Genomic DNA, 26,015 nt, shown 5'->3' with positions numbered 1-26,015 from the left:
TTTGGCACCTTGGCCTTTCGCGCCCCTGACAGCGCGCATCCCGGGTGCGAACCGCCTTTGATAGAGGGGGTGGGATGGATGGGCCTGGGGCGTGCAGATAAGGCACAGGAAGACTGCTGAATGGAGACACACTTATGTGGATTGCAGGGGGGCGGCCTGCTTCAAGGGGAGGCCTGGCTGGAGACACGGGGTCTGAGGAGGCCATGTGACGGATGGCCCCTTGGCGTGGGATACCTTTTGAAGTGTACATGCAGTTTGACACCTTGGCCTTTCGCGCCCCTGACAGCCCCCCATCACAGCGCTCATCCACTGGCGTGAACCGCCTTTGATAGTATATCGTTGCTTATCAATAACAAATGCCACATACCGGAGATTCTTGTGAGCACAGACCCACACTTCAACCGGTGTATTATAGTGGTCAAGACCCTAAGGCCTGTATAATCCAATGGTAATTGTTAGTATAGATATATGTGTGACTTTTATAGAGACATAACCTACTGAAAGACTTTGAACAAGTGTTATTTAGTGCATGCATTATCGAGAATATGCTATGTTAGCTTAGATAGATAGTGACCACCCTGCTTCACAGCGACCAGACCTTCACCCATTCGGAGCACAGATGTCTGACGTCCATCCTTGAATGGAGACACACTTGATTCATTTAAATAATCGAAACAACCGTTGTTAAAATATATGTGGTGTTTTATTTTGTATCTTATTTTCATGACACAAAAATACAAGACTTTAAAGATTATACAGGTCAGGTTGCAGCACAGCGAGAGAAAATCCCCTGTACTGACCGTTGTCACTCAGGAACGTTTCTCTAGTGGCACGAACGGCACAGGCGGGCATCACTCTTCGAACGCGGTGTCCAAGCCTCCCGTGGAGCCACCATGTAAAGGAACGATAGACCACCAGCCTGTACCACCTGTCAAAAGGAATGAAACAAACTGTTTTTAAATGACCAAGATAAGTTTAATGAACGTTTGTTGTCAATGACAATTCTTGTAACTAATGGCATTCTGCACGGACAAATGCTATCTAGACAATGCACACTATTGAACGACTTACATGCGTTACAATGATATGTAGATGTAATTTTGGATTTAGTAGAAGAACATGAAATAGGAGTGGCATGACAAGCAGAGTATACTTACTCGTTACTCGGATTACGAGGACGAACAGTTGCGCGAAGTTCGTGCATAAGCACCATCATTATTCTCAACACGGCCCATGTGAGGCAGGCTGCCCTGAAGTCTGGCAGCTCGGTGATGCATTGCGGTCGTGGCTCGCCTTCCGAAATGTAGGCCAGGCATCCCGAGTTTTCTCGGCAGCAGCAGTTCTCCTCCTCGGTTGGCATTAGCTCGCACCGATTGCATGTGCACCAGGTGGAGACGCCGTCCATGCGACTGGGTCCAGGCTCTTCATCTGTTGATTCGTCCTGCCAACTGCCGACCGAATCCCCATCTTTTTCGCATGCTTCCCTTTCCAGTAGTTCCTCCTCGGTATACTCGGGCTCGTACATGTAGGGCATTATTGTAGCCATTGTGTGGTAAACAAAGTAAAATAATTTACCGAGATGGTACAGGTGTTCACACGGGCTACAAGCGGCGAAGGTAGCTGACCAGAGCACAGAAATGAGTCACAAAATACTCTAAGTAACACAGAGAGAGGAATGGAATCGAAAATCTGCTGCTGTGTGTTGTGAAACGGTCTGTTTATACTTATTGAGGAAAGAGGCGTCCTGCCATTTCCATGGCGACACGTCATTAGCTGAAGCGCAGCGAATGTTGACACAAGACGTGCTTTGGCGTTGGGAAATGGGCGGTACGAGTCTGCTGATGACAGGCTCAGGGGCGGGGGAATAGATTTAGTGGCGCAGAAGCAGGTCAGCCAGGGCGATGCAGCAAGTGATAGGATTATCACAAAATGGCGGCTCCATGGTGCCTGTTTTCGCGTGCGTTTAATGGACGAAAACTCGGGAAAGGTCCATAGGAAAGTTTTCTAAAATCGAGCCACTTAGAAAAAACATGGCCGACCCGTAGGGACAATAACAATTTTTACTAGACCATGCCTTTAAGGACCCCTTAAAACAAATCAAGGCAATAAGGAGCGTCAACACGCCTTATCATTGTCATGATCACTGCTTCCAAGGAGCCAGGACCAGCCCAACGTCCTTGGAAGCAGGCCCCTAACCCTAATCCTAGGCACCAGCCGGTCCCCACTGGGACCTTTTGGACCTTGTCCTTGCGCCGGTGGCACCAGGCTCATCAAAACCATCGGTCCCGGCACTGGAAGCGCCGGGCTCATAATAGGTGTGAAGATGCTTGGGTGGACTTACCTGCAGCAGACCATGCTGCTTACTTACCAGCCACTTAGAAGCCATCTGTGAACAGGAACTACTTTCTTACCTGGGTGGGGCAGCTCCACTCCCTGGATACAGCACTGGAACTCTTCTGGAAACTGGAACTCTTTTCTTACCTAGGAGGGGCCGTGGAAGAAGACGCCTCATCACTCCAAGGCTATTTAAACCACACCCGACAGATGAAGCGTGCTTCGCGTTATTCTGCATCTGCAGCAGAACGCTCACCGAGTCTGCTCCGGCCTTTCTTCTTCTGATCCTGAACCTGCAAGAATCCTACTTACCATTTCTGCATCCAGACAACATCAGCACCTGCAAAGACAAGAAACAACAGGTTAGCAAGGCGAACTTTACACGCAGTGCTTAGTCACCTGATCCATCGGCTGCGGCCGTTTCATCACGCCGCATCTCCACCTGCAAAGACGAAAGCATTGCCATACTTACCGGCACGCTGTGAATTCCGGATTTCTTCATTCTGCATCGCCGCCTGTGAAAACAAAAGCATTGTACTTACTTACTGGCATTCCGCGAACTCCGGCGCTGCTGTCCAACATCTGAAAGACAAAAAGAGGAGACAAAGACAGGTATTTACTTACGCGCCCACTGCGCTCGTCGCAATAGAACGCCTGCGGATACTCCGGCGTCTCTTCAGCACTAACAAGGCTGCAAGGAAAAAGACAAATAGAGCGCTTGCCTTACTTACGAAGTTCCAGGCGCTTCACTCCATCTTCCATCTCAGGAGTCCTGCAAGACAAAAGGGAAAAGTATTATACAGAGTCTTATTTGATATTAAAGTTCCACGCACCAAAAGACTATAAAGACTAAAAGGTGTCCAGAAACTCACCGCTCGTGCAAATAACGACGGTAATCATCCTCTGAATTCAAGAGGCCTATGTTTCACCAGTGAAGGAACTGGCAACGGCGCCCTGCACCTGACGCAGATGGAGAGTCCAGCATTCACCTATTTAAGGTGAGCAAGTTGACCTGGGGGCTCTACGGAAAAGCTGGGAAGAGAGAGAGAGAGAGAGAGGGACACTCAACAATCCAGATCATTAACCCCCATATTCTTTCACCTGCAGAAACTTCACTCTTCGAGTCCGACACACAGTGCGAAGAGGTTCGACCCCAGAAGCCAATCGAGTCCTGCACATCACTTTTCGAGTCACAGACACCTTCCTGCCAAGACCCGCGCCTCCGTGGGAATCAGGTGAGCGTTACAGAACGCAAAGCCCACCACAGAACTCCTACCTAGGCGCAATGGAAACCTCAGACACCGATCAATTAGCCCAGTTGCTCGGGGAATTAAGAGCAGAAGTACATGCAGCTCGTCAGGAAACAAACTCTCTAAGAAGAGAACTGATAATTTCCAAGGAGCGTACAGAGGACCTTGCTAGGCAGTTGTTACAAACGCAGGCAGGACAGACACCTTTGCCCGTCCCAGGAGGAAGTTATCCTTCTGCATCATCTTCAAATCCAGTGCAAATCAATCTGCCCGGTAATGTCCCCTTGGCTCCGCCCGAACGCTTCTCTGGTGATCCAAGGAAATTCGCAGTGTTCATCAACCAGTGCCGCCTACACTTCTTATGTCGACCAGCTGCATTCCCAACAGACCAGACCAAGGTGGCTTTCATGCTTTCTTATCTCAGTGGCAGCGCCGCAGATTGGTGGATCCCTTTAGTCACCCAGGATGATCCGGTTTTACATGATTTTCAGGCCTTCCAGTCCAGCATGGAGAAACTGTTTGCAAGACATGCACAAGGGCAGGCCTTGGACAATGAACTTCTTTCATTACGACAGGGTAATCAAGACCTCTTGACTTATATAGCCTCCTTCAATAGACTCATAGTAGAAACACAATGGCCCGAGGATAAGAGAATAACTCTTTTCTATAGAGGCCTGCGTGGAGAGCTCAAGGATGTGTTAGCGCAAGTTGTGAATCCTCCACAAGAATGTTCTGACTATATTGGCTTAGTTGTCCAATTGGACCACAGACTACAGAACAGGAAGGCAGATCGTTCCAGATTTGATACCCGAGTGTTTTCTAAACCACAGACCTCTACTAAGGGAACTGACACTGTGGAACCCATCAAATAGGGGGCATGAAAGGACCTTTAACCCAGAAAGAGCGGGAAAGAAGAAGGCAGCTGCAATTATGCCTCTATTGCGGAAACTCAGGACACTTTCTTCGGGACTGTCCAGTGAAACCAGCTAAGAAGGCTGTAGGAGCCGCGGATACCTGTACCACAAATTCTGAGCAGGGAAACGACCTCGCCCGACAAGAGTAGAGGTCCTCTTGCCGAGCGTTAAGATCTGTCCCGTGACCTCGCATTTCGTGATACCCATGGTCCTCATTAGTCCCGAACGTCCGGATCGTTTGCATGCAATTGAAGCTTACATCGACAGCGGAGCAATCGGTAATTATGTGGACCGTGAAATGGTATCAAGGATGAATCTACCCCTTGTCCCTAAGGCAGTAAAAGACGTCATCACTACTGTGGATGGCACGGAAATAGCCTCCGGACCAGTAACGCACGCCACCCAAGAAGTGACGCTAGTGAGTCAAGATGGACACCGGGAGAGAATCGTGTTCGATGTAATCAAGGCCCCTCAGTTCCAGATCATTCTGGGAATCCCTTGGTTGGAGAAGCACAATCCTCAGATCGATTGGCGAGCAAAGACGGTTCAGTTTCCAGAGTGCTTTACCACTTGTTATCCTCGGCCTAATGTTTCACTGGCGGCAATTTCTTCTGAGGAGGTTCCCAAATTACCTCCCGAATACCAGGAATTCCAAGACGTCTTCCGGAAGGATCAAGCTAACACCCTGCCTCCTCATAGGTCTTACGACTGTCAAATAGATCTGATACCCGGAACAACTCCTCCTTGTAGCAGGATTTATGCTCTCACCGAGCCAGAGAATCTTCACCTCAGACAATATCTGGACCAATACCTAGCTAACGGGTTTATCCGTCCTTCAAAATCTCCAGCTTCATCAGCTTTATTCTTCGTCCCGAAAAAGGAAGGAGACCTTAGGACTTGCATAGATTACCGCGCCCTGAATCAGATCACCGTTAAAAACAGATACCCGTTACCTTTGATCCCTGAACTCCTGGACCAAGTCAAAGACGCATGTATATACACAAAGTTGGACCTCAGAGGAGCCTACCACTTGGTACGGATAAAAGAGGGCGATGAATGGAAAACGGCCTTCCGCACCAAGTACGGGCTATTCGAATATCAAGTGATGCCCTTTGGACTGTGTAATGCTCCTGCTGCTTTCCAATATTTTATGAACGATGTCCTTAGAGAACTCATAGACGTGTGTGTTGTGGTGTGCAGTCATAATGTCGACATCAATAATGTCGACAGTCAAAATGTCGACAAATTAATGTCGAAAATCAATAATGTCGACATACAAAAATGTCGACATTTTACATTAATGTCGACATTTTTTCGAAATGTTGTATAAATAAATAAATATATATTTATTGTTGTGTTGTATGTGTTGAGTATGAGGGGTGGGGGGTGGCAGGGGGTATTGGGTGAGAGGGGTTGGGGGGGACATCCCCATAGTAAATGATATTCTTTTTATTTATTTGTTTATTTATTGAATAATAAATAAATAAATAAACATATAATTACTATGTGTTGGGAATGAGGGTGAGAGGGTGGTTGGGGGGGTGTGGGGGGGTGTCAGGGGGGTGTTGGGTGAGGGGGGGTTGGGGGGGACCCCCCCCATAGTAAATTAGACTCTTTTTGGTTATTTATTTATTGAAAAAATAAATAAATAAATAAATAAATAATTAGATTGTGTTGAGTATGAGGGGTGAGAGGGTGGTTAGGGGGTGTGGTTGGGTGGCAGGGGGGTGTTGGGTGAGGGGGGGTTGGGGGGGACCCCCCCATAGTAAATGATACTTTTTGTTGGTTATTTATTTATTGAAAAAATAAATAAATAAATATATAAATAATTAGAATCTGTTGCATATGAGGGGTGGGAGGGTGGTGGTGTGGGGTGTGGGGGGGTTGCAGGAGGGTGTTGGGTGAGGTGTTGATAGTGTTAAGGGTTTATAGTCATATTGTCGAAAAAAAAATGTCGACATTTTTTTTTCGACATTATGACTTTTTACATTAAAAGTATAGAATGTCGACATTATTATTTTCGACATTATTTTTTCGACATTTTTGTCTGTCGACATTTTTTTGTCGACATTATGACTATAAACCGTGTGTTGTTGTCTACATTGATGGCATCCTCGTCTATTCGTCATCTGAAGAGGAACATCAGAGACACGTTAAAAAGGTTCTCGAGAGATTGCGTCAACATAATCTTTTTGCTAAGCTTGAGAAATGCGTTTTCAACGTAACGGAAGTCGAGTTCCTGGGATTCATATTGTCACCTAACGGAGTCCATATGGATTCAAAGAAAGTTGATGCAATCATCAAGTGGCCGTCACCAACCTCTGTAAAAGGAGTTCAAAGCATGTTAGGCTTCACTAACTTTTACCGCAGATTCATTCCTGAATTTTCTCGAATAGTCCAGCCCATCACCGCTCTGTTGAAAAAGAACAAACGTTTTGAGTGGTCTTCTGAAGCAGAACAAGCCTTTCAGGACTTAAAAGCTAAATTCATTTCTGCACCTGTTCTAAAACATCCTCGCCCAGAACTCCCCTACATCGTGGAAACGGATGCTTCTAGTCTTGCTATGGGGGCAGTTTTATCACAAAGAGATCCGGTCACACACCAACTACATCCTGTTGCCTTTTGGTCCCGCAAGTTTTCGCCTCCCCAGATCAACTATTCAATTACAGACAAGGAACTTTTGGCCATCAGATCGGCCTTTAAAGCCTGGCGACATTATCTTCTAGGAGCCAGACACACAGTCACCGTAATGACTGATCACCGCAATTTACAATATCTAAAGACAGCCAAAGCTCAGTCTTCCAGACAGCTTCGCTGGGCTCTGTTTCTAGCAGAATTTGACTTTTTAATTACTTATCGACCAGGCAGTAAGAACGGAAAAGCAGATGCCCTCTCCCGGATGGGAGTAGATGAACATTTGACCAATCCAGAACCAATACCCATAATCCCAGAACAAAGGATTTTGAGTTTGGTCAGCGCTCAATCTTTTGAAGACATCAAGACCACAGTTAAATCACTCCTAACTCCGGGCGATTTACAAGATTGGCAATTAAAGGGGAAAGAATTCTCAGTGGATCAAGACCTACCATATTTCCGAGGACGATTGCACTTACCCTGTGAGAAAATACAAAAACAAGTAATCTCCTGTTATCACGACTCTCTAATGGAGGGTCATCCTGGCATTACCAAAACCATGGAAAAGATTAAAAGACATTTCTGGTGGCCGTCATGGAAGAAGGATATTAGAGACTTTGTAATCTCCTGCGGTGTGTATGCCCATAATAAAAGTCAGAGGGAGAAACCAGCCGGCCTATTACAGCCACTAGACATCCCTCCCTGTCCATGGCATACCCTGTCCATGGATTTCGTCACGGACTTACCTCCATGCTCGGGGTATACTACCATTTTAGTAGTCGTGGACCTATTCTCCAAGATGGCTCACTTCATTCCCCTGAAGGGTCTACCTTCAGCCTCAGTATTGGCCCGAGAATTCTTAGAAAACATCGTTCGGCTACACGGTTTTCCCTCGGTTTTAGTCTCCGATAGGGGAAGTCAATTCATCTCTCACTTCTGGCGCAGTTGCTGTCATCTAGCCCAAATTGGTGTAAGACTTTCAACTAGTCACCATCCCCAAACTGACGGACAAACCGAGAGGACAAATCAGACTCTAGAGCAATATCTACGTTGCATGCTCCAACAAACTGAAAACCCCTGGAAGGATATTCTTTGGATCGCTGAATACGCTTACAATATTTCGATTCATTCTGGAACAGGGAAGACTCCCTTCTTCCTATTATACAGACACCATCCTAGAACCTCTAACCTGGATCCTCCCCAAGAATTCGAAGCACCTGCTGTGGACCACTTGCACTCGGAGATCACCCGTGCTTTTAAGGAAGCCTCTGCCCATCTGCAAAGAGCTAAAGCTCAATTCAAAAGAGGAGCAGATCGACACCGTAAAGAGGCGCCTCACTACGCTGTAGGAGATCAGGTCTGGCTATCCACTAAGCACCTGCCTCTAAAGGGACCCCGCACCTTCATCCCGAGATACCTTGGACCCTATCTCATATCTGCCATAATTAATCCGGTGGCTGTCAAATTGAAATTACCTACGCATATGAAAATACATCCAGTATTCCATGTCTCCTTATTAAAACCAGTACAACCAGAAACCCGATTGACTGAACTCCCAGAACCGGTTTTAGTAGATGGAGAACTTGAATTTGAAGTAAAGAACATCCTAGACTCCAAAATCTCCAAATCTAAGTTATATTATCTGGTTGATTGGAAAGGTTACGGCCCCCAGGAAAGGTCTTGGGAACCTTCAGAATATGTCCACGCACCTCGTCTGGTCAAGAAATTCCATTTGAATCACCCTGACAAGCCAAAACCCCCGGAGAAGACACGCTTAGGAGGGGCCTTGAGGGGGGGTACTGTCATGATCACTGCTTCCAAGGAGCCAGGACCAGCCCAACGTCCTTGGAAGCAGGCCCCTAACCCTAATCCTAGGCACCAGCCGGTCCCCACTGGGACCTTTTGGACCTTGTCCTGGCGCCGGTGGCACCAGGCTCATCAAAACCATCGGTCCCGGCACTGGAAGCGCCGGGCTCATAACAGGTGTGAAGATGCTTGGGTGGACTTACCTGCAGCAGACCATGCTGCTTACTTACCAGCCACTTAGAGCCATCTGTGAACAGGAACTACTTTCTTACCTGGGTGGGGCAGCTCCACTCCCTGGATACAGCACTGGAACTCTTCTGGGAACTGGAACTCTTTTCTTACCTAGGCGGGGCCGTGGAAGAAGACGCCTCATCACTCCAAGGCTATTTAAACCACACCCGATAGATGAAGCGTGCTTCGCGTTATTCTGCATCTGCAGCAGAACGCTCACCGAGTCTGCTCCGGCCTTTATTCTTCTGATCCTGAACCTGCAAGAATCCTACTTACCATTTCTGCATCCAGACAACATCAGCACCTGCAAAGACAAGAAACAACAGGTTAGCAAGGCGAACTTTACACGCAGTGCTTACTCACCTGATCCATCGGCTGTGGCCGTTTCATCACGCCGCATCTCCACCTGCAAAGACGAAAGCATTGCCATACTTACCGGCACGCTGTGAATTCCGGATTTCTTCATTCTGCATCGCCGCCTGTGAAAACAAAAGCATTGTACTTACTTACTGGCATTCCGCGAACTACGGCGCTGCTGTCCAACATCTGAAAGACAAAAAGAGGAGACAAAGACAGGTATTTACTTACGCGCCCACCGCGCTCGTCGCAATAGAACGCCTGCGGATACTCCGGCGTCTCTTCAGCACTAACAAGGCTGCAAGGAAAAAGACAATTAGAGCGCTTGCCTTACTTACGAAGTTCCAGGCGCTTCACTCCATCTTCCATCTCAGGAGTCCTGCAAGACAAAAGGGAAAAGTATTATACAGAGTCTTATTTGATATTAAAGTGCCACACACCAAAAGACTATAAAGACTAAAAGGTGTCCAGAAGCTCACCGCTCGTGCAAATAACGACGGTAATCATCCTCTGAATTCAAGAGGCCTATGTTTCACCAGTGAAGGAACTGGCAACGGCGCCCTGCACCTGACGCAGATGGAGAGTCCAGCATTCACCTATTTAAGGTGAGCAAGTTGACCTGGGGGCTCTACGGAAAAGCTGGGAAGAGAGAGAGAGAGAGAGAGGGACACTCAACAATCCAGATCATTATCCCCCATATTCTTTCACCTGCAGAAACCTCACTCTTCGAGTCCGACACACAGTGCAAAGAGGTTCGACCCCAGAAGACAATCGAGTCCTGCACATTACTTTTCGAGTCACAGACACCTTCCTGCCAAGACCCGCGCCTCCGTGGGAATCAGGTGAGCGTTACAATCATAAGAACGCTAAGTATTCTGTTTGGGAGCATTTAGAGCTCTTTGAGCAGATGATGGAAACTTTCCATTTGAAAGACAGCAGTAGCTGCATTCAGTATGTGAAATGGACCTTCTCACCAGAACACTCCAGTTTCTTTGCAGGGCTGGAGGACCAAAATCATTCTAGATGGTCCACATATAGGGCGGCCACCTTGAAGCATTTTTCTGTTCACAGAAATCCCCAAGAGGCTCGCAAGGCAGCCTACAATTTACAATGTGGGGAGGATCAGGCCCCACAAGAATTTGTGCAGGAATTAAAGCGTGCCTTTGCGCAGACCACCAAAAGGGTGCGCACGGAGAGCAAAGAATTTGTCAATACTTTTTTCCACGATCTACCAAAGTACATCATGACCCAGCTAGTGAGAGATTTTCATGAGAAAAGATCACTAGACTGGGTCATTGAACAGGCCACCAGAATCTATGAGGTGCAAAAGCCCATCGAAAACAAGAATAATCCTAAAAGCCCAAAACCAACCAACACCCCTGCTGCAACTAAGGTGGCAGAGGTGAAGGTTGCTCCCATTTTAGATTTGGAGATGGGGGGGGCCTTAAAACCCACCTGCGCATAATCAGAGCAATCCCAAGCCCAGAAGGCCCTCGGGCCAGTCACAGTCAGGGAGCCAAGGAGGTAGTCCCACAAATGGGATCCCTCACTCCCCTGACTACATAGGTCCCCACTACAAGGGGAACAGACCCATCCTGGGTTATGTGTGGACCCCTCCAGCCCAAGGGGGGGTCCAACCAAGCACCTAATCCAGGGAACTTCCCTCCTCATTCCCCCAGGAGGGCAGAAATTCCCCAAATCCAGGGCAGAACTTTTTCCCCAGGTACCCACAAAATGTTCAACCCCAGAACAATCCATCCTTCTTTCCCCAATTTCCTGACCCCAGACAACCTAATCCGGGAGAGGGGAGGCCAAGGGTGGAGGGGTACCCAAATCTTCCAAACCCGGGGTATTATCAGAGAAGGGATAGCTACCCTTCCTGGGATCAGCCCAGGGGAGAAATTAGAACCCTGTGTCAGCCTAAGCGGGTTTCACAGCTAGAGAGCCAGGTCCAAAACATGGCACAGGATCTGGGTCGCATGCTGAGTGCTCAACAGAACCCTCAGATGAGCATGGCGACACAGAATACCTCAAACTCTGGACCTGGTGCTCCAGAACAATGACGGGGCAGCACCCTGACAACCCACCGGTTCCCAGGGAGGAGGCACAAGGGGAAGGGGGGTGTAAAGCCTTGGAGGAAGCTTCCTTCCCCACTTGTAAAAAGCCCCTGAAAACCCAGGAACCGGAACCAAAATCTCCTGCCCCTGAAAGTCTGCCACCCAAGGAGCAGAGAGGGGGTAGGAGAAACAAAGGACCCAAACAGACCCATTTTATGGAGGAGGTACAGATCTTCCAATTTGAAGGAGAGGGATCCTCAGAGGATCCTGGGAAAAGGATCTTCTCCTTCAGAGACGGGGGAACTCCTCCCAAAGAAAAATGGGTCTCAAAGGATTCAAATCCAGACTGGGTAGATGTGGGGACTGAGCTATCACCGCCATTCATCCAACCCCAGAACCAACAGCATGGAAATCCCCTGGTTCACACCCATCCTGGTGACTGCCTCCAAAAAGGGGGGCGGCACAGAACCAGAACCGGGGGAACTCAAAACTTCTCCCATCTCTAGTTGCCACCTTTTCTTTTCAGATTCCCAAGACTCTCCACAGAATTCTGCCCAAATCTCTTCTCTCTCAATGCCATTAGTTTGGACCTAATAAACTTCAAATCTTGGTCCCGATTAGCGGATAATCCCATGGGCTTTGATGACCCAGAGAAAGCATTTAGGTCAGCTCAACTGCTGCCTTATGCAGTTGAAATTCAGATTGGAGAGGAAGTCACCATCCCAGAAAGTACCCGACAATTCTCCCTGGAAGTGAGAGTTAAAAGAGGACAGAAATTGAAAAACCCTGATGCCTATATTCATCTAAATGCTTCTCTCCAACAGCAAGGGTTGAGGGTGAACCCAACACCACTAGTCAACATAGAACATGACACCATTCCAATTGAGGTGGAGAACAGCGACTTAAAGAGTATCACTCTAGCCGCAGACACCATCATTGGAATGGCGGTTGATGACCGACATGTTTCCATAGATTTAGGAAATGAACTGTTAGGACCAATCCCCAAGGACTGTTATGACACTGACAGTGCTGACAACACAACACCAGACAAGATCTTTACCCAGCATGGGGGGAACTTCTTGGTGTACACTTCCTGCCCTTATGGTAAGGATGATGTGACCTGTGACTTCAGGTGGGATGAGGTGATTTTCCAGGTCCATGAGGGCTGCCTTTCCCACCTGAAGCCACCAGTCCAAATCAGCACTCTGACCAGGGACTTCTCCACCCAGCTGGAGGAGGCCGCTGAGATAGCAAAACCAGAAGTCTTTCCAGGCTTCATGCAGATGGTTGAAGAGAGAGTCAACCTAGCTGATGCCTGCGAGACTCTGGAGCAGAAGCGAAAATTGAAACAAGTTTTCTTGGATTTTCAAGATCTCTTTGCGGTGGACTCATATGGCTGTGGTCGCACCGACATCCACACAACAACAATTCCCACAGACCCTGGCATGACTCCAGTGTTTGTGAAGCAATATCGCTTGCCTCCCGCATCAATGGAGTCCCTCACTGAAATAATTAAGACCCTTGAGTCCCGTGGGATAATCCGTCCAGTCCACAGCACCTTCAATAATCCAGTGCTGTGGATATTGAAGCGAAATGGCCAGTGGAGACTCTGCGCTGACCTTAGGGAGTTCAATAACGAGTCCATACTTCCCAATGGCCTCTTCCCTACATTGACCAACGGCTGGCCCAGATCCAGGGGTCACAGGTATTCACTGAAATAGACCTGACCAATGGATACTGGACTGTACCTGTCAGTAGGGAGGACCAATACAAGCTGGCCTTTACCTTTGGGGGGCATCAGTACACATGGACCCGGACTCCCTTCGGATACATCAACTCCGGAAATTAAATCAACATTTTTCTACATAAGGCCTTGCCCGACCTGGGTGAGAGAGGTAACCTGGCCTAGCTCAACTGTGGAGGAACACATAGCAGAGATCCGATATGTTCTGACACAGTTGAGGGCAGCCGGAGCAAAACTTTCCTTTCAAAAAGCACAGTGGTGTAGAACCCGTGTAAATTTCTTGGGGCATGAGATTACTCCTCAGGGTCTCTGTCCCCAGGAAAAGAAAGTGGAAGCACTCCAGAAATTGAAAGACCCCACAACTCTGTGGGAAATAAGGAGCCTCCTTGGACTGACTAATTACAGTAAAAAGTTCATTGAGGGCTACGTAGAGATCACAACACCCCTGATTCATCTTTTGAAGCCAAGTGGGAGTAGGGTCCAGAAAAAGCCGACGTAGTAAGACAACTCAAAAGAAGCCTTTAACAAGTGCCTTGCCTAGCTTACCCTGCAAAAACAAGGAGTTCTTCTTGGAGACAGGGTTCTCTAATACATGCTTGACTGCAGTATTATACCAAAAGCATGACAAGGTCAATAAAGTAATCTCCTATGCGCATAAAACTTTATCCTCTGTGGAGGAAAAATTCAACGATTGTGAGAAGTCACTCCTGGCAACGGTGTGGGCATTGAAGAATTACCGCCCGTTTATCCAGGGGGAACACATCATAGTGGAGACTCCACACCAGCCTCTGCAATATCTCCAAAGTGACAGAATCCGGGCCGGAAATGTGAGTAATTCCCAAATTACTTCCTGGATTCTGCAATGCAAAGCTTTCCTGTGTAGGTCCGATATGGCCAAAACAAGAAGAGTCCCCTCGCGCAAGGTCTGGCTGACTTGCATGATTGTGCCAGAGAAAACGGTCTCGAGGACGAGAGTCTAAAAATCAAGGACAACATGGAGGCATACCTCAATTCCCCACACAAAGTCTTTGAAGAAGACAAGTGTGAGGGAATGCCCACTGTCTATGTGGATGGATTCTCTTACCATGTTGACAACAACGGGGAAAAAGAACTTGTGGCCGGCGTAGGAAATGCCTGGGTGAATGAGACCCCAGAACCCTCCGCTGGGTACAAGATTGGTCCCCGAAGTAGTCAAGTGGCAGAGTTGATGGCTGTGCATTAAGCCATCCTCACTGCTGTCCAACATCAACTCCACGAACTGGTCATAATCAATGATTCGGATTATGTACGGAACGGGTTCGTGGAGCACCTGGTTAACTGGAAAACCAGAGGCATGTTATGTGCTAATAACAAACCCTTGAAACATGGGAAGTTAATTCAAAATATTGATGATCTGGTCACTTCGAATGGGATGACCATCTACTGGAAAAAGAGCAAGGGTCATTCCAAAGTAGAGGGACCAGACAAAACTGGAAATTACTTAGCTGATCAGCTGGCCAAAACCGGAGCCATCCAAGGGGATCTACTAGAGATCGAGTTCCTGTTGGGGGAGATCCAGGTCACTGCTATCACTAGGTCCCAGACAAATACTCACAATGAACTCTCAACTTCACAATGGAGTAAGGAGACCCCAGATGCTGATTTGATTACGGCTCAAAAAGGGGATCCAATAATTGGTAAGTTTTATCAACACATTGAGGACCCTGAGAACTTTCCCCTGATGGATACCGAGTACATAGGGAAGGAGGACCTCAGAGTGTTGATGAAATGTCCAAAAATGTTCCAAATCCAAGACAGTTTGTTGGTGAGGAGATCCCTAGCTAGCCATGATCAGTGGGTGGTCCCTACCTCATTCTGAAGCCTGATGTTAAGTCACGCCCATGATGCGGCCGAAGCCAGTCATAGGGGGTTTCATACAATACTTGAAAACTTAAGAGAGGTTGCATACTGGCCACACATGGGGCAGGACCTCGACCAATACTTGAAGGGGTGTCTTGTGTGTACACAATTTCAGCCAACATCCCTCACACACCGTGCGCCTCTCCAAAAGAGGGGGATGACATTGCCATGGTTAGATTTACAAGTCGATTTTATCGGGCCCGGGATTCCCTCCTCTAAGGGAAACAAGTTCATTTTGACCGTGGCATGCTTGTTTACTAAATGGGTGAAATGTCTCCCGGCCCCAAACTGCAAGGCAGAAACAGCAGCTGCCCTGATGATCAACCACATCTTTTTGCGTTTTGGACTACCCCAAAGGATCCAGTCAGACACAGGTAGCCATTTCACCAGCGAAGTAATGACAAAGATGTGGGAGATACTTGGGGTCAAAAGGAAGCTACACATAGCTTACCGGCTAGCCTCTAGTGGTGCAGTGGAGATATACAACAAAACAATTGTGAGCATATTAAAAAAGTTTGTGGCAGATTCTGGGCCAAGTTGGGATATTAGATTACCTCTTGTCCTAATGGCCATCAGATCTACCCCTTCATCTGCAACTAAGATGTCACCGTTTGAGCTGATAACTGGACGCAGGATGGTGCTTCCCCAGCATCTGTGCTACAGAACCCAAGAGCAGACCTTGATGAATGCCTCCACAACTCATGAGTATGTTGAAAATCTAAGAAAACACCTGCAACATGCGTTTGCCTATGCTCAGCGAAATCTAGAGAGATCTGCAGACAGCATGAAGACCCACTATGACTTGAAGACTACCAGAAAAGAATACAATGTAGGAGACCGGGTCTACTTATACAATTTCCAAAGGAACCAGGCCAAACAGCGCACATTTTTGCCTACCTCGAGTGGTCCTTTTGAAATTGTAGACTAAATCTCACCAGTCGCCTACAAAATCTGCATCCCCAAAGGCAGTTTGGCAGAGGGGGAAGATGAGTGGGTCCATATTAACCAACTAAAGTTTTGCAATCCTAGGCACACTCTGCAGCAACTGGAGGAGTCTTCTGGAACCCCAGACGGGGTCACTCCAGCTCCATAAAACTCTAACTATAAAATACTCCATATATAGTCCAGGATTTACAATATAAAAATGTGTCCTGATTTATCAAAATGTATGTGTCCGCCCCACTACATTAATAGTGGTGGGGAAATGTCTACAAATATGTTTTTGCTTTGTCATCCTAGGAGTGGAAACCATAGTTGATTGGAAACCATGGAGACTAACCAAGGAGAAGTACCTGGGGACCGGGAGGAAAGATCCGAGGACCCCGGAGTATCGCTCAATACTTACATCAGGACTGGCGAGGAGAACCGATCGATCCACCCCTGATGGAGGAAAAGATGATGAACTTTGCCATTTGTGGAATCAGAAGAGATGTAACTGACATCCCAGTCTTGCGAATTCCCATTGATGGACGATCAACGCCAAATCGCAAGAGGGGGGGCTTGTGGGATGTTTAAACCCACTAGTCCAGGCCCTGCAACATTACTGTGTGCTGCTTGCATCAGGAACATCAGAATGGCCACCAGAAAGCATGATGTGCTCTAAAAATCACCCAGAAGTGCGCAGGAAAATCTGAAAAATAGGCCCTATTTTGCCTATGTCAGTAGTAACACGGGAGACCACTGCCAAAATATTTGGATACCCACAGAGGAAAAGGAAACTACTTTAAAAAGTAATGCAACATTGCAAAAGAAACTCAGAGCTGTTTGAAAATCTGTTTTTTCTTGGCTGTCAAATTTGCAAAAATCATGGTTCACAAACCACCCAAAAGATCCAACCTCCTTGTTGGGTGTTAACATCATTCTACTTCAAGAATCCGACCAGTCGACACGGGAGTCCCACAAGGAGCATGCCTATCTGCCCTCCTGTTCAATCTCTACCTAACCAACCTCCCACCAATAATTTGTTCACACAACAAACTACGCGGATGACACTCAACTAATTCTAAAACTCCTGAACTCAAAACCCAACTGCCGACCTGACCTCGCTTCCTGCCTTCTTGACATAGATCTCTGGATGACCCAAAACCACCTTTTATTAAATCCCTCCAAAACTGAAGTCATGGTATGTGGCAACTCCAAACTTCTTCCACACCCACTACCCTGGTCATCCGCCATGAGCAACTCACCGACTCCCTCTAACTCAGTAAAAAACCTTGGATGCACCCTTGACTCTGATTAACACTCTCGCGCCAAGTCAACAACGTCTCAAAGTCCTGCCACTATGCACATCTTTCCATATCTCTCCTTTCCCAACAGACTCTCCGTGGTCCAGTCAATTGTTATATCAAGACTCGACTACGCAAACCCCCTCTACCTCAGAGTCAATGCTTACCAACTGAATAAACTTCAAAGGCCCCAAAACGCCACAGCCAAACTGCTACTTGCGCTTGGCCCGAGAGACCACATCTCCCCAGCCCTTAAGACTTTGCACTGGCTTCCAGTGGCCCGAATGGTGACTTTCAAAACCTTATGCATTTCTCATCGAGCATTGCATAAATCCAGACCTCAATATCTTCAAGACAAGCTAAAACCCTATCACCCTCCACGTCCCCTAAGATCAAGCTCAGCCGGCCTCTTAGTCATACCTAAAACAAACTCAGTTAAGTTAGGCGGATCATCATTCTCAGCCTTGGCCCCCACGCTGTGGAACACACTCCCACCCAACATCCGCCTAACTGAAGATCTAATGTCCTTCCGCAAACTACTGAAAACTTGGCTCTTCCCCTAAAACCAACCCGTACGCAAACTAACCCAGACAGAATAACAGCAGCTAAATGACACCAATCCAACAAACTACTAGATCCTGGATAACAATAAGACAAATAACATTACAACATCAAGATCCATGCGGGAAATCGACAACTATTAACCGCTAATGTAAACTAAAAGAACAAACAGAATAGAACGACTAAAGTAGCCCAAAGCAGAGTAAAGTAGCCCAAAGCAGTGAAGTGGGTAAAAAGAATAAATTGCACGGAAACAGTAATTAAGTTTAAATTAATGAAATGGATGCAATGAGTGCAATGGACAAAATGAACAAAAACGGGCAAAATGAAGAAAGAGAATAAGAGCGAAAGATGAATACAAGAGAATAGGAGCGAAAGATGAATACAAGAGACTGATGAATGCACAGACAGATGACTCCGACTGTATGAGTTCATGGCATAAATGGAAAGTACAGAATAGAAGATCCAAGGTACAAGAGACGAGAGTAGTGCATGAAATAGATAGAGCTCGGAACGGATCCGATGCGTATGACAAGTAACATGGCCTGAATCGATAATGCATGATGAATGAACGAAGTGAATGGAGCGGATAAAACCGTTAGAATGGATGAAGTGAGTGGAACAGATGAACGCGCTGAGCGGACGAATGTGTTGAGCAGATGAGTGTGTAGATCGGATGAGTGTATAGAACGGATGAGTTATAGAACGGACAAGCATGTTGAGCGGATAAGTGTGTTGAGCGGATGAGTGTGTTGAGTGGATGAGTGTGTTGAGTGGATGAGTGTATAGAGCGGATGAGTGTATAGAGCGGATGAGTGTGTAGAGCAGATGAGTGTGTAGAGCGGACGATTGTGTAGAGCAGATGAATGCGTATGTGTAAGAGTGTATAGAAAGCAGGAGGGCATAGAGTGGATGAATGTGCAGAGCGGATGAGTGTGTAGACCGGACGTGGCTGTAGAGGGGATGTGTGCAGAGCTGCGGAGGAGTGTGTAGAACGCATGCGCAGATGAATGTGCTGAGCGGATGAGTGTATAGAGCGGATGAGTGCATAGAGCGGATGAGTGCATAGAGCGGATGAGTGTATGGTGCGGATGAGTGCGTATGAGCGAACGACTTTGTAAAATTGATGAGTGTGTATTGCAGATGAGTGCATGGGAAGAACCATTTCATAGAACGGATGACTGCGTGGAATGGATAAATGCGTGGATCGGATGAGTCCGCAGAGCGGATGGGTCCGCAGAGCAGATGGGTGCGCTGAGCGGATGGGTGCGGTGAGTGGATGGGTGCGCAGAGCGGATGGTGTGCAGAGCGGATGGGTGCACAGAGCGTGATGGGTACACAGAGTGGAAGAGTGTGCAGAGTGCGCAGAGCGGAAGAGTGCGCAGAGCAGAAGAATGCGCAGAGCGGAAGTGTGTGCAGAGCGGAAGAGTGCTCAGTGCGGAAGAGTGTGCAGAACAGACTAGTGGGTAAAGCCGTCAAGTGTATAGAGCAGACGAGTGCGTAAGAGCGAATGAGCACATAAGAGAGGAGGATTGCATGAGAACAGGTGAGTGCATAGAGCGAGCGAGTGCGTAGAGCGGATGAGTGTGTAGAACGAGTGAGTACATAGAACGGGTGAGTGAGTAGAGCGGACAAATGCGTAGAGCGTGCAAGGGCATAAAAGAGTCACTAGAGAAGACGAGTGCATAGGGCGCATGAATGCACGGTGCGGATGACTGCGTAGAGCGGATGAGTTGCATAGAGTGGATGAGTGGTGTAAAGCAGATGAGTTGCGTAGACCGAATGAGTTGCGTACACCGAATGAGTTGCATAGAACGAATGAGTTGCATACAGAGAATGAGTGCGTAAAGCGGATGAGTGCGTAGAGCAGATGAGTGCATAGAGCGGATGAGTGCATAGTGCGGGTGAGTGCGTAGAGCGGATGAATGCGTAGATCGGATAAATGTCGAGTGCATGTAGAGCGGATGAGTATGTTGAGCCGCTGAATGCGTAAAGCAGACGGAATGGGTGAAGTATGTGGATGGAATGGGCGACGCATATGGCTAGAAAGAGTGATGTATGTGAATAGAAAGGGTAACGTATGTTGCAAGAACGGTTGATGTATGTAGATGGAGCGGGAGACGTATGTGGATGGACGAGTGTGCAGAATGGACAAGTGCGTAGAAGGGATGGAGCAGGCGAAGTATGTGGATGAAATGGGGATGTATGTGGATGGAATTGGGGACATATGTGGATGGAATGAGGACGTAGGGGAATGGAACGTAGACATATATGAATTGAACGGATAAAGTAAGTAGAAGGTACCGATGTAACATGTGAAAGGCAAGGATGAAATATGTGGAAGGTACTGATGAAAAATGTGGACCGGGAGCATAAAATAACTTAGAATTCACAGAAATTATCAGATTACATGAACATACCCGAGTGCATGAAACGGACTGGAGTGCATGAAACGGACTGGAGTGTGTGGAACAGACTGGAGTGCATGGAATGGTCCAGAGTGCGTGGAATGGTCCGGAGTGCGTGGAATGGTCCAGAGTCTGTTGAATGGTTCGGAGTGCGTGGAATGGTTCGGAGTGCGTGGAATGGTTCGGAATGCATGGAATGGTTCGGAGTGCGTGGAATGTTTCTGAGTGCATGGAATGTTTCTGAGTGCGCGGAATGGTTCAGAGTGTGCGGAATGGTTCGAAGTGCGCTTAATGATTCGGTGTGCGCGCAATGGTTCAGAGTGCGCGGAGCAGACTAGAATGTATGGAGCGGATTGGAATGCATGGAGCGGACTAGAATACATGGAGCGGACTAGACCGCATGGAACTGACTGGAGCCCATAAAAGTGCGCGACATACATGAATGGTATGGAATGCACGTAACATTGAAAGAGCATGTAAACCATCTTATCACATCTCCATGCTTACTCTCCTCTTTACACCACCATTCAATTACAACACAGAGATACTATGACATCATTCGGTATAGCTGTTCTCATACCAACATCTGCCTCATACTCCACATCACTGCTGGTTTCACACCCCCCAGCCAAGTGTCCTCCTCAGGCCTAACATAGCCAGATAAAACCTGCCAGAACGAACACATACCCTGATCTCTCAAGCACCACACCTACCGCTTTGAAGCAGCTACTACATGAATACCACACCAGCTGCACACATATCCGGTGCTCACAAGCACCTTTGACTCTCTCTACTATCTCCACTGACTTGAACTTCGGTTCCCGAGGGCGTTCAACCTACCAGCGTCTTCAGACCATACCAATGGTACATAAGGCGCTATATAAATGCAAAGTAACATAACATAACATAACATAAATACAATGTCAGCAGAAGTACATTTATCAGAAGAAAATCCACATTTAAAGATGCTTGCTTGGAAAATATGTTGAAAATGGGCGCAATACCGCTACTCGCCTGTGTCAGAAGCTGCCGATCTCTAAACCTGTCATGTTAAACTTGTGTCTCAAAATCTAAGTGTGGGGAAAGAAGAGACTTCCAATCAAAGGTAATATGGGTTGCCACTACTTAATTTTCATATTGAAAAAGACTGGAATTGAAGATATGTTTGCTTATTTTTAAATGTGTAACTTTAAATTTCACAAAGAACAATGTCACAATTTACTGTAAGGTAACCTGATTCAGCTGAACTTCAAAGAGGTTTTCCCCCACTGAGAACACACCACCCTTTTCCTTCCCACCAAAAGGAGAGGATCTCTCATTTGGATGCTAATTAGAAGAGGAGGAGACTTGCTCTGCTGCTCTGGTAAAGAGACAATGGGCTTCTTGAACTGAAAGGAAATGCTAATTTAGGGCGTCAGCAGAAACCAGCCCAGGCAGGAACAAGCTCATGTTACTCTCTGGCTCAGCCAAGCCTTGGAGGCGGGCCGGCCTGAAAATGTGGATTTGAAACTGAAGTAACTGTATGTTTGAGAAAAACACTTATAGCAAATTGTGCTGAACTGGTAAAAATATGGAATTTAGAGGCCATTAAAATGAAAAGGTCGGTCACAGTTTAAAACTAATCTGGAATCTGTGCGATATTCAGAGACTGAACCACGAAAATTTTCATATCCTAGCTATTGTGATTATGCTAGGAATATGAAAATTTACAGGAATATACTCGGATGTTATGTGCATATATGTAAAAACAATTGTACAGATCCGACAATGTGTAACCAACCAAAAGCGAAAAACTATCATTTGTGAACCAAAACTCGTTGGACAGAAACGTGCCTTAATTAATCTGTAATGTAAATATGTATTATTAACAAGTTGGGGATATTGGAAATACGTTTTTTATGAAAAATAGATTTTCTGGGTAGAAACAAAGGGGAGGGTTTTTCTCTGGACCATAAACACAGTATCACTCTGACACATCATGACATATCATGACACACTGTTTCCTTCTCAAATCAGGGGAGAGGAAATTATCTGACCTATCAGATTCTTAGAGAGTTGGGCATAGTATAATCATCCTACCCACCCCCTTGAAAAATACATTAAAAAAATACATAAATAGGGACTGCTGAGGACAGACAGGCACACATTCACTCATCAACTGATCCACTGGCGAAGCACCCTGAAGGAAGAATCCACAACTATCCAGACTCCAGAACTCCAGAACTCTGAAGCAAAGGCCCAATCCAAAAAGCTAAACCCTTGTCAGCTGGCCTTTGAAATCTTGCAACCTGATTTTAACCCCTAAACATCTATTGGGCCTAACCAATTCAACAGCCTGGCTGTGCTGTTTTGGCTGCTTCTGGCTAAGAACCCTTGCTAGAACCCCAAGATCCAGATCAGTAGAGCAGAGCTGTACCCAGAACCAACCCCCCCAAGATCCAGACCAGAGTGCCTTGCTGAGAGCAGAACCAAGTGCCTGAGACCTGTCTGGTGGTGAGCGAATTCCAGCCAAACCTGGGCCTTTTCCATTCCAAAGCCATAGTAGTGAATATTTAGCACAGAACTGTCCATAGTCATCTCTTAGTATTAAGTAATCCAATCCAACCCATTCCAACAAATCCAGACTGCATTATCAAATCTCTTTTGTCCATCATGTATCCTTCTCTCATCCATATAATTCTGTGATAATTGTAGTGATAATCATCTTTGCGCTAATATATTTTTGAAGAAAGGCAAGCGTCTCGACAGGTCCAACCAACTGGTGGCGCCACTGGTCTGGTGGGTGTGCTGTCGTGTAGCTGGCGGCTTCATAGTCTCTTAGTGTAAAGTCCAACCTGTTTGTAATTCAAAAGCGCAATCTCCCATTTGTAAAATCTTGACTCTTTTCTGAGAAAAATCTACCTTTACTAAAACCTCTCTAACTTCTGTACCGGACGTGCTAGGAATGAAATTTAAATGTCATTGTGAAGCTAACATCCTCAGCTTTCAAACGAACCACGAGCCGCACCTATTATTTCCTTATAGTTCTTCTGTAATCGCATTTCTTGCGAGCTGAAGAGTTTGCCGTGATTTGCATTTGGCTCAATTACACTCCATGTAAAATAGCTATTTCTTGCAATCAACTTCTGAATTTCATTTTCCATCTGCTAATCATTCAACAATCATTGCTAGTGTCTACCTGAACCAATCCAAAGCAACTCTCTCTAGTTCTAAATCAATTTAGCGAATTAAAGTCATTTTAGCATTTTTCCATCACTTCATATTACATTCAAAAGCATTTGACCTGTTTAAAATAATTTCTGTTCTCTAAGCTTGCTGGGGGAATTGGGATTGAACTGGCATTTGTTTTTTTTAATAAAGTATTTTATTATTATTATTGTATTACAACAATCACAAAGAACAAAAATAAATCAATATAAGGACTATCATGGTCAGTCTCAATCAACAAAGGCAGTACACATATCAACTGTGGTCAAGAGTCTTCCTTAGTACATATATTGGCGTGCAGTACATAGTACCCATTGCACGCTGCCCAGCATGCAGGAGGGAGTCTTAGATCGCTTCTTCTTCCCATCTTCCCATCTATCCCAAATTTTCGAGGCTTTGTTGGGACAGCCCCTTGCAGAATAGATCCTATGCTCCATCATGGCGCACACGTCCATATCCAGTTTCCATTGATCCATTGTCGGGGAGTCAGGGGTTCCCCATTTCTGTGCTATATTACGATTGATCAGCCCTGTTGCCGTGTGTAGGAGCAATCTCTCCCACTTGTTAGCCTCGATTTCATCAGGTACTCCCAGGAGTAGGGCCTTTGGGTCCAGTGGTATGGTTCGGGCCAGGACCCTGGAGAGCTCCCCACAGCATGCATTCCAAAAGGTTTGTATCCGGGGACATGCCCACAAGATGTGAAAGAAGGTTCCCTCCTCCTCCCCGCATCGGAGACAATTTGGGTTTGGGGCCCTTTTCCAGCCGTATAGTCGCGTCCTAGGGTAATATACCCGGTGCAGTATTTTCAACTGCACCAGTCGGAGCCTAGAGGAGATAGCAATTTCTCGAGGATGCATGAGGACTTGTATCCAGTCCTCTGGATCTATTTCCCCCACATCCACTTTCCATTTCGCCTTGAGCTCGTTCAGTTCGGGGGTGGCAAAGGAGGATATGGCATTGTATAAGATGGAAGTGCATTTGGTGGGAATATACGCTGGTAGGATGTTGCGCTCTATGGGGGTGTAGTCCGGTACCCTTGTGTCTGCTGTTAAGTGGGTTCTTAAAGCGTGGGCTAGTTGTATGTAATGATACCGTTCCGTATTTGGAATCTGGAAATGTGACTGCTTTCACCCAGTTGGGCCATGGCTCAAGTTCACGGGATGCAGCTAGGTTATTATTTTGCCAGAGAGGTTGTGCGATGGTAACTTTATTGTCCCACCCAATGAACCGGTGTGCTTGTCTCCAGACCATAGTGAGGTGTGTTGTAGTTGTGGTCGGGGGGGTTCTCGGAAGGGGTTGATAGAGGATGGTCAGTGGGTCTGCATTTTGTATAGTAGCTATCTCAGCGCGTATGTGGGGTAGGTCTTGATTTCCGTGAAGAAGATCATTAACCACAGCCAGTTGTGATGCCCAGTAGTAAGTTTGGAGGCGGGGGACTCCCACTCCCCCCTCCCAGATCGATCTCTGGAGAGTGGTTAACGCTATTCGTGGTTGACCTCCCCCCCATATAAGGTCCCTAAGAAGTGTCTCTACTAGTTGAAACTTTGAATCTGGGATTCTGTGTGGGGCATTCTGAAGGATGTAAAGGAATCTGGGAAGGGTCATCATTTTAAAGAGTGCCGCTCTACCCATGGTTCAGGGGGAGAAGTTTCCAGTGTTGGACATCGATAATGAACCGGTCTGTGATCGGCCGGAGATTGTGTTCTACATAACTTGTCAAGTCCCCGGATATCCAGATTCCCAGGTATCTAAAGCCTTGTCGTTCAACACGGTACGGGCACTCCTGGGGGATGGCCTGCTCTCTGCCCTTTACAGGGAAGAAAACTGATTTATCCCAGTTGATTCTGAGTCTGCAAAATTTACCAAAGCGGACGTGCAGCTGTGTTACGATGGGGCAGGATCGAGGCGGGTCTCCCAGGTATATAAGGAGATCGTCTGCGTAGAGAGATGTACGGTCATCATAGCCCTCTGGCCATCTAAACCCCGTCCAGGCAGTATTTTGGCGAAGCCAAATAGCAAGTGGTTTGATTGCAAGGGCAAACAAAAGGGGGGAGAGCGGGCATCCTTGCCGCGTACCTCGGCCCAAAGGGAAGGATCGAGAGGACCATCCATTTACTTTTACCTCCGCCTGGATGTTAGTATAGAGTAATTGTACCCATCCCAAAAAGACTTCTCCGAATCCCATACGGCGCATGATCTCCCAAAGGCTGTCCCATCAAATTGAATCGAATGCTTTTTCGAAATCGATTGCCAGCAGGGCCAAAGGTCCGATTACAATCGGAGATCTCTCCATTGCCAGATGGAGATGGTGTAGATTCATCCGGGTCGATTTGTGGGGCATAAATCCACATTGGTCCGGGTGAATGAGGGTGGATGCAACCAGTTGTA

This window comes from Ambystoma mexicanum, chromosome 5q, assembly GCF_040938575.1.
Source record: "Ambystoma mexicanum isolate Mex_15411 chromosome 5q, UKY_AmexF1_1, whole genome shotgun sequence".
Lineage (NCBI taxonomy): Eukaryota > Metazoa > Chordata > Amphibia > Caudata > Ambystomatidae > Ambystoma > Ambystoma mexicanum.
This window is presented reverse-complemented; position numbering follows the sequence as displayed.